This window comes from Ixodes scapularis, unplaced genomic scaffold (assembly GCF_016920785.2).
Source record: "Ixodes scapularis isolate PalLabHiFi unplaced genomic scaffold, ASM1692078v2 PGA_scaffold6__148_contigs__length_123643588, whole genome shotgun sequence".
Lineage (NCBI taxonomy): Eukaryota > Metazoa > Arthropoda > Arachnida > Ixodida > Ixodidae > Ixodes > Ixodes scapularis.
Window position 1 is genome coordinate 46,876,784 of NW_024609881.1, and position 6,775 is coordinate 46,883,558.

Below are 6,775 nucleotides of genomic sequence, written 5' to 3' on the forward strand. Positions count from 1 at the left end.
CGAGCTCAGCTTCATTTCGAAGTTTTGCATAGTAGATATAAGAAGAAAAGTAATGCTTCAAGAGCAACAGTGTCCGCGACATAGTTTATGAGACAAGAACGAGCAAGAGTGTAATGGTGGATTCAGCTGGTAGACTTGGCGCATTCAAAACCGCCCCTTTTGGGGCGCGCATCTTCACCATCGCAGATTGAGATCAGGTTGGCCATCTTCAGCTCGCAGATTTGTGGCAGCTCGAGCATTAGGGAGAGCATCAAACCGCGGCGAAACCGCCCCGCCGAAATCGGGAGAGCTTTGCGGAAGTCGACTGGTGCTCAGCTGCAGCGCGCTACGTCACTTCCTTTGAGTCGGTGCTGCACCTGCGCGGCAGGCTCTTGTGTGGATCGTGGTGTTTTGCGAAATGGCGTCTGTGATGGGACCGAACTCGCGTGCGTCGGTGCTCTTCCTACGTGAAAATAACGCTTCAGAAAGCTCAATCAGCTCGAGTTCGAGCACAAGCAGCAGTTCAAGTTCGAGCTCGGGCAGGAGCTGCGGCGAAACGTGTTCGCGGCTGTTTTGCGAACAAAAGTTCACTGAACGCTTCGGGCCACGTAACAAGAGACCCAAGGTCGAGGATTACATCGAGCGAACGGTCCACGTCTATTGGGACGAGGAGGTAAGCGATACGTCTCGTACTTCGTTTTATTTGTGTTGGGTTCAGCATGCGTAAGCAAAGAAAACCTTTCCTTCCAGTTCCGTCGGAACTTTCGCAACTCAAGGCGGACAATGTACAAGCTAATCGACGAGTTTCCGGCGTCTCCTAGGTACCCCGCTACCGATCACGGAGGATCGCCAGCGAAGAGCGAAGAGCAGCATCTGCTGTGGTTTCTCTGGTGGGTGATTGACTGTGGTTCTCCGTGTTCATTCCCATTGATTTTTGTTTTCATTACATGTACACAACTCAGGTACGCGGTTAACAAAGCATGCATCAGAGACGTTGCCGGACGTTTTAACCTGGGTGAGAGCACGCTCCACGGCATGATGGATCGAGTTCTAGATTTCATTCTGAGCCTCAGACCGCACCTCATCAAGTTCCCCGAGGACCTGGAGCGCCTGTCAAGAGACTTTGAAGAGGTTTGTACCATGATTCAATTATTCTAGCTGTATCTCTTAAAAAAGGCTGTGCCGTGTGTACTACCTCACGAATTTCGTGAGGAGGTCGATGGCAACTATGATATATTTGTAGCCTTGAGATGTCGTGACAGGTCCAACAATATCTAACCAAGCCTTGTAAAATGGAAAGTGACCTTCATTGGTTGCAGCAGTCGAAGTGGCGCTGCAGATGTCATCTTCATACGTTGGCAAATATCGCAATGCACGACAAAGTTCTTTGCGTTCGGTGGAAAGTACTTTGTGCAAGTCTCGTGAGAAAGAGCGCAGTTAACCGTAGGCATAGTAATAGACGGATAAAACAACACCCCGTAAACAGGGGACAAACAGGTAATGCTGGTGATCACTGCAGCTCAACAGTAGGGAGCTTACAGGAGCTTTTCGTTAAGTATACTAGCCCTGAAAACGAGCCTGTGTCTGCGGTGGCAGCTCACTGAATGGTCGCTGCACCCTTTTCGTGACGTCACAACAATAACATATTTCGTCCTTGTGCGAATTTCATCGTATATATTAAAACGTAGGTGTGGTATTAAAGACAGAGCAAAAATATTAGAATTTATCAGCAGCCAATACTCAACCATTTGCAAAGTAACTAGGAAAAAACTTCTTTCCGTGACATCACCCTCAAAGGCCGCCAGAAGTCCGCCTGTGAGATTTATTTCGGCTAATATGACTCTTATACACGAGATATGAGCATAGTGGATTTTGGGAAGGCGAGATAGGGCAGATCGGCAAGGGTAGCAGTGCCCCCTTTCGTGGACAGGCAGTGGCCCTGGTAACAGGTAGTGGAGTTTCAACACCCCCCGACAAGCTTTTTTGAAGCAGAGTTGGACAGAATCGCGATAATATTTTAAGAACAGATTTTGCTGGTGGCGTGAACTTCTTAAGTGTATACATTGACGTCCCTCTCCCATGTTGAATTTCACATGCATACATTTCCCTCCCTATCCCATGTACAGCCATCCTCAATATAAGGGTGAACATGTCCGAACCATTCGGTCGCCACTACAACGCTTCAAAGCAGCGTCAACAGGAATAATGGCCAGAGAATGTGCATGCTCAGAGGAAAGAAACATGCGGTGGTCTTTATTTGTGTTGGAACCGCTTTGACGGGCTGGTGGTGGCGATCGAACGGCACGCGTGTGTTCACCCTCATATTAAAAACAAATCTACAGTCTTCGTCAAAAGTCCAGAGCTCATTGCTGAGGGCTTGCTCCCGTACTGTGGCACTGCCATCGTTGAGAGAGAGTGAAGGGATTTGTAGCATAACTCAGCCCCCCTTCCCCAACGTTAGCAGCACTACAGTACGAGAGCGAGCCTGCGCTGACCAGCGAGCCCTGGGATCTGGGTTTTTGATAAAGACTGTCGATAGACTGGGTAAGGTTTGCATATTCAGATCCAACCGTAGAGTACCGGTTCACAGTACCATGACAGTACTAAGAGCGATTCACAATGTATTTCAATATAAACATTTATGCTTCCAGTAAATATATTTCTGTGTTTGTGTTTGCAAATGCTCTCCTTTCGGTGTGTTTTATTCTCAGTAATTAAGCTGTCTTTCCCATGAAAGAATTTGTATTCTCAAATACTTTTTTAGGTAAGTTTGCCTAAACATCTTTTGAAGTATCTAATTCAGATTATATGTGGAAGGCCCACTTTCAAATTATGAACTTATTGCACTCGTGTCAAGAATCCAGCAATTATCAAAAAGTTCTCTCAATCCTGTTTCGTCTCGGGCTGGTTCACGAGCATGACGAGAAGCCGCATTTTCTCTCGGTGTATTTCTTGCCGTTGCAGCCGCATCTCTTCCTTTAGCTTCCTCTTGGCTGCACACTTCTCTTCCTTTATCTTCCTTTTGGCTGCATGCCTTTCTTCCTTCAACTCCTTCGGTCGTGCCCTTCGTACCGCTCTTGCTTCCTCAAGCTTCGCCATCTCAGTGAAGAACTTCTTCATATGCTCCGTGCGTGGAGGGTTCTACAGGCTGGTTGGGGCGACTCCTCTAAGCTTGTGGGAGACGTGCTGGCTACGGCACTTTCGGCTGGTGTTGATATTGATTCTGCTGCAGCTGCTGCTGCTGCGGCCGCCCTTACTTGACTGCTTGGCATAGCCTTCTTGTGCGTTGCCCCATGCACGTTCTCATAACTCCCGGCTCGATGCTGTCGTCCATCATGCTGATTCTATCCAATTCGTCTTCGTAAGGAACATCAAAAAAAAGTTTTACACCAGAACGGCTGTTATAGCTGACCGCTCGTCTGGCGTTTTTTGTGATTTGAGTATGGTCTGCGAAGGTCTTCCGAGATTTTAATAAATACACATTTCTTGTTTTTAAATTTTTGAGCGGCGCAATTCGGGGGATGTAGCGTTTGTGATAGTCAAGGAGCCGCTTATTTTCGCCTGATGTCCACTCAACATCTGAAAGAGGGACATCGAGTAACTTACTGCAATATTTAGGGCTTGTCGTTGATGTGTGTTGTCTACGAAGCGAAAGCCTTCAAGCACTACTTGTATACTCTGTTTTCATGGTGGGTATTCGCGACCCCAAGTATGTGCCTTTAGGACCTCAAGCACAGCTTTATGCGTTGTACGCCACGCGACCGAAGATTTTGATAAAGTGCAAGGTAGCGTGAAATCCTCAATGATCAGGCTCAAATATAGAACTTTTGGTGCCGTTTGCTTATCTGGATCTGCGAATATGTACAGACGCCGTAGCAACATGGGCAGGCAGCCAAGTGCCACCAGTTTAACGCGGCTCAAGATATCCCCACGGCATTTTTATTGCTCCCGCCGGAACTCTTCCCTTAGAGCTCAAATTGCAGCCCCTCCACATTCCTCGTTCATTCAACATGCAGGCCCTGAATAAAAAGTTGAAATGAGGACATCGTAGCGAGACCTAGCTTACATCGAGAAAAGTATTTTTTTAATTGGAGTCTGGATATAGCTTTTTATGCCAACATGGCCCCGAAGAACTAATCTGCCCAATGTTTTGCACCCCTTCTCTAGTCAAGCGAGGAAAAAATAAAGTAGAATGACATTACTTAAAGACAGCATTCTTGGTATTTTGGGGATACCTGGCTTTCCTCCGTTGAAGACCTTCCACAGGAGAAGGCATTTGGCCCATAAGGTTGTGTACAGCATTTTTAAATCACCGTTTTAACACAGGCTCCCACGAACAAATTCCCACTGAATATTTTGGGCAAGCACTGCTGGTCACGAGCAACATAGCAGCCTGGCTTAGAAGATCACAAAGGTTTGTCATGGTATTTTCATTGAGTGTAACAGGTCTGGCAGCGGCCGAGTGAGGGAAATACACCGGCTGATAAATTTGATCAAGATTTTTACCACTGAGTAACCGGAGCAGGGACCACAACAGCGAGTACCCCCCCCTCCAGGAGGCACACCCATAACATTTTCCTGCATCATATACTGGATGTAGATTGGAGACTGATCACGCTCAATTATGTTTTGATATCCGCAGGCTAATAATGCTGAATGGTTTCGGTTCCGTTGACTGAGTCACTCTGGACCACAAGTTACTGCGGCTGTGCATGTAGGAATGTATGCATCTATGCGACCGACCTTATGATGTTTTTGTAGCGAAGGCTCATATATGGTTTAATGAGCAGTGAAGTTTTTGAAGGTGTCTTGAAGTGATGCGTTTACTATGTGCCAATTTCACGGATGTACGTTATGGGAAGAAAACGTAATAACTGGGAAATGAAATTGGTTTACACGGCTACTCCTAGAGGGCACAACCCTTCAAATCACATGCTTGGCTATGCTTTCAGGTCTTTCGTATCAGTAATCCCAATTTTTATACGTGTTTTGAAATATTCATTTGAACTGTAGAAAAGTAATATTGTAATAACTAAAAAAATTGTGTCCTCAAGGACACGCAATACAGGAGTCGTAGCTGACAACAATGCCTTCTATGGTCTGCCATTTTGAGCCCAAAAGACACACTCTATTAAGGCCCTGTCACATTGAGGAAACACGGCGGAAACATGAACAAAACATGTTTCTCAACAGTCGGGAAACATGTCGGCTGTCGGCTCTGTTGCCCGACAACCCCGTCACATTGAGGAAACAGCAACACAACATGGACGACAGCGACAATGTTGTTTCGGTGTGACAGCTTTTGGCAACGGAAACCTCGACAACTTGTGTCGGACGACACGTGTTGCACATTTCGGTGACTGAGCGAATTTTTTTTCCAGCAACACGGCAACATCTATATTTTTCTGTACAGATAGTCGCACGAGAATACTTCAATAATAACGTCACGCGTGAAGGGCAATTTTGAACGCGGCTTCTTGCGCGGCGGCAGCTAATCGTCAAAATCATCTGAATCGATCGAACAAAGAAGCACCCTGTCACACTGCGGAAACAGTCGGAGAACTTTGTCCTTGAACACGAGGAAAACATGTTTTCGGGGACCTTGTCACATTGCGGAAACAGCAACAGTCCGGAAACATGTTGCTGTAGTCCGAAAACCATGTTTCCCAACTTGTTCTCCGACACTCGGGGAACATCCTGTCACACCGAGAAAGCGTGTTGGAAGAACACAAATTGCCTCCTTTCCTGCGAGCTGCCTCCCTCTCTCTTTCGCCTTTGTCTGCCCGGCCGGCTCGGCTAAGCTACAAGCGCGAGCTCCGGGCTTTCAGCATCCCTGCCAAGCACGCGCGCTCGTGCAGTGCAAGCACTGTTCTGGGCCAGATGCTCGCGCGGCTGCGTCTGGACTAGTGCCACTAAATAAGCTACGCTTCAGAGTAACGACACTTGGCCATATTGTGTCGTAAAATCATGGTTGCCAGTTATCTGAAGCTTACCTGAAATCACAGGGAACGCCTTTCCGCCCTCCACAAATGTTTAAACAGTTCGTAACAGAGCAAAGCAATATTGCGTGACCTTCTTAACAACGAATCTAAATCTGAGGAAGTCGCACTTTTGAATCATGACGATCGGCAATTGCGTCTGCTCTGCATACGAGCCAAAATGGCGGCGCCCACAACAATGCCGGGGAACGGAGTGCCGATACTGTAAGCGCAGCTCATTTAGTGACTCTAGTCTGGACCGAAGCTGAAACGAAGTATAGGCGGCTAGGCTCATATCCGCTGGCTCCGCTCGCCCCTTGAATCGTTGCCATTTTGGATCGACGTCTCATTGACGTCGCTCTACCGTAGTCGATTCATCAGCCGCGCGAACCATCTCGTGTCCTCTGGATTTGGCGGTTGCGTTCTGCTACAGGGCTAGACCCTTGCAGGATGGCATACGCGCCGGCCACAGCAGCAGCTTCTGCTTTGGTGCTTCTTTGTGCCATCGATTCAGATGATTCTGACGATCAGCTGCCGCCGCGCAAGAAGCCGCGTTCAAAATAGCCCTTCACGCTTGACGTTATTATTGAAGTATTCTCGTGCGACTATCTGTACAGAAAATATATAGATGTTGCCGTGTTGCTGGAAAAAAATTCACTCAGCCACCAAAATGGGCAACACGTGTCGTCCGACACAAGTTGTCGAGGTTTTCGTTGCCAAAAGCTGTCACACCGAGACAACATTGTCGCTGTCGTCCATGTTATGTTGCTGTTTCCTCAATGTGACAGGGTTGTCGGGCAACAGAGCCGACAGCCGAC

General features: G+C 47.5%; 1 pseudogene; it reads right to left on the reverse strand.

Annotated features, from left to right (window-relative positions):
- Positions 1–2,862: 2,862 nt before the first annotated feature.
- LOC115320654 lies at positions 2,863–4,281 on the reverse strand (annotated as a pseudogene).
- Between the last annotated feature and the right edge of the window lie 2,494 nt (positions 4,282–6,775).